The following is a 2883-nucleotide window of genomic DNA, read 5'->3' as shown; positions in this document are numbered from 1 at the left end:
TAAGGGTGAAGAGTGTGCTATTTGTTTTAATTTCTTTGGCAAGGTCTAATGCAGTTTTATCCTTGGCAGTTATCTCTACGCAGCACTCACTTCTTGATAACAAAGACACAGCATTCTTTGCTCAGTCTCTGTCCCTAATTTTGTAAGCTCTCTATTTAATCCTGTTTCATTTTTTTCCCCACTCTTGTGCTGAAAAATAACTCATTCAGTTTCCAAGATACTTATTCTCAAGGAAATGAGAGACACGAAAGGTTTTAGCCTTATAGTTTTAAGACTGCCTAAGTTAAAAATAATGGAAAACAAAGGAATTTACAGGAAATAGGCAAAATAAACAATAAATAGCTCTATGGCTTTTGCCTAGATTATTCTAATTTTTCGTAGTTTACTTGTCTTTTAAGATAAGTGTAGTGATTTCCAAAGGTCAGCATAGAGCCATAACTGAAAAAGACGCACTGTGAGCCCAGTTTTATTGTTTGCATTTGCAAGCAGTCTGCAGAGGGTAAATGCAGAAAGCAGAAAGGTCAGCTTGATGCTACACACAGAGGAACTGAACCTGAATTCAGCATGCAGATGGTCCTAGTTCATGCTGCTTTTCTTTTAAAAAAACATTGTCAGGAAAAACAATATCATCTTCTTAGTGCTATTTTAGTAGTCTTATGTAACATTTCTTCTTCCAAAATGTGCATATAAAATATTAGCTAAAGGAAGAGCCAGTAATCAGTAATATGGGGGAAAACCCCCAGAAGCTATTCCCTAGACATGCACTACCAGTGAGTAATTATTACTTAACAGTAAAACTTTACTAATATCTATCAATCACATTTCACAAGTGACATTTTTATACATTTCCCACATGTATGGATGCACAGGCTCTGGGATAATATTTTAGGCATAGTAAGTGAGAACCAGAGTACAATAAAACCGTATGTTCCATTAATGTCTCCTTCTCATCTTCCAGGAATAACTTTCATACCATTTATTGCAGATTACTAACACTTACTCTCTATTTCCCCAACCCCTGTGGACATTGACTCTTTTATCCTTTTGAAGCTCAATACTCGTCCCCATAATGCCTGAGAAGGAGAAACTGGCTTTGTTTCCAGACAGCACAGCTATTGCAGAACTTTCAGGTAAGAAAATATTGCCTTCAACTTCCCTTCCAAAGATTAGTGGGACTCTGAATTCATTCAAAGCCCGGATGAGCACTGATGTGCAAAAGCTGGAGATAGAAACAAAACTCTAATAAAAAAGACATCTTCCAGTTGGGAAAATGTTAGTATTTCAAGGATACCAAGGGGGTATTTGGAAAGGAAAGACTGATGTTCCACAAAAATGCTAACGATTTCTTGAGAGGAAAGAATAAATTCACACTGCAGGCCAAAACCAACTGCCCATTACACCTTTGCAACAGTTTCCGAATGACTGGAGCTGCAGAAAGACTCTGGGCTAACGTGCTAACACTAGGAGAACAAAATACAAAGCATGCACCACTTCTTCACTTTCAGACCTGAAAAAAACAAATGTAAAGGCTGTTGATTTTAGGATTCCTTTTCTTCTTAGCAGCCTGATACTGTATGGAAAACAATGGTAAAAATGTCAAGTGAATTTTGCAAGTACTAAATATATTTGATAATGTCAATTTTAAGAAAATTACAGTACCGCCTTTAAAATAGATATCTATTCTTATAATATAGATTGTTTTCATATTTATCTAACAAATAACTCTCTAATTTACTGTTGACACGATGATTAGTCCCAGGCAATGTTTCTAATATTTATTAAAGATGGAATCTGAGTGAAGACTTCAGGTCAAGATCAGGTAGTTTCTTTGAAATTTCTTTAAACAAAACATTCCTGCAGTCTGACTGCAACAAACTATTTCACTTTCCAACTACAGCCCTCAAACCACCATGCCATGGGAAGTAAACTCACCCGTCCCACTCTCCCAGCAGCTAACCAAGGTATGTGACAGTGTATGCTGTCTTACCTGAGGCCAAACCATATGCCAGCAGTGCAGCTGGACATCAAAATCTTGCCTTCTTAGCCTCAGGACAACACTTTCATATTTGGAAACTATTTCCTAAATAGGTGGAGGTAGGTCTTGGTAACATGGCTGGCTGTAAAAGCACGCTGTGGTATATACAATTGGAATCCACTGGTATTAATGTTCAACTATAGGCTTGTAGTTCAGTTTTACACCTTTGCTATTCACCAGTGATCACTCTTTGCAAAATAGGCAAATGTTTGTGCTGCATTATTTCAAAATACTTTGAATCAGACAAAAAAAAAAAAAGAAAAAAAGGTGCTGAATTTTACAAACATTAAGCACACCAACTGGGTAGGGACTGCATGCATCACAACATCACAAAGTACAATGTAAATGTAGGGCAGAAATTTCACAGAAAACTTCAACTAGACTTACAAATCAGAAGGCCTAAGCTCCTGCCTCAGCAAGCTACAGACATGTACCTATCCAAACAAAAAAATGGGAAAGATGATTGCTGACTACTATCTGAAATGCCTGGCAAAGGTGGAAAGGGTTTTGGCAGCAGAATTATTAATTATATTAAGACTGAAATAAAGCAAGCTAAAGAAAATAATTTTGTGTTCCTGTGTTATTTTAGTGAACTCTAACAGAAGAGAGTCGTGGACCACAATACACGGTGTTAAAGCAGTAAATGCATGTAGTGGGTTGAACCTGAGTTGATGGACAGTCTTTAAGACCAATTACGCTTCTCACAATTTACATATTTAAACCGCACGGAAAGGCGGGACTTCCGCTTTTTGTCGGAGCTCGCCTGCTGGAAGGTGGGGGGGGCTCCAAGCCTCCCGGCCCCCCTTTCCCAACACTGCGGCACGGACCCTGAGTCACTGGGGGGGGGA

The 2883-nt window shown here is 38.3% G+C and overlaps 1 long non-coding RNA gene across 1 annotated transcript; it reads left to right on the top strand.

Moving 5' to 3' along the window:
* The first annotated feature begins 10 nt into the window (after positions 1–10).
* LOC108445791 lies at positions 11–2754 on the top strand. Its single transcript, XR_001860767.1, has 3 exons — positions 11–1130; positions 1898–1961; positions 2625–2754. It is a non-coding gene; the product is annotated as an uncharacterized LOC108445791 (long non-coding RNA).
* Positions 2755–2883: the final 129 nt, after the last annotated feature.

This window comes from Corvus brachyrhynchos, unplaced genomic scaffold (genome assembly GCF_000691975.1).
Source record: "Corvus brachyrhynchos isolate BGI_N302 unplaced genomic scaffold, ASM69197v1 scaffold93, whole genome shotgun sequence".
Taxonomy (NCBI): domain Eukaryota; kingdom Metazoa; phylum Chordata; class Aves; order Passeriformes; family Corvidae; genus Corvus; species Corvus brachyrhynchos.
Note: the sequence above shows the minus strand (reverse complement) of the source record. Positions and strands in the feature narration are given on the sequence as shown.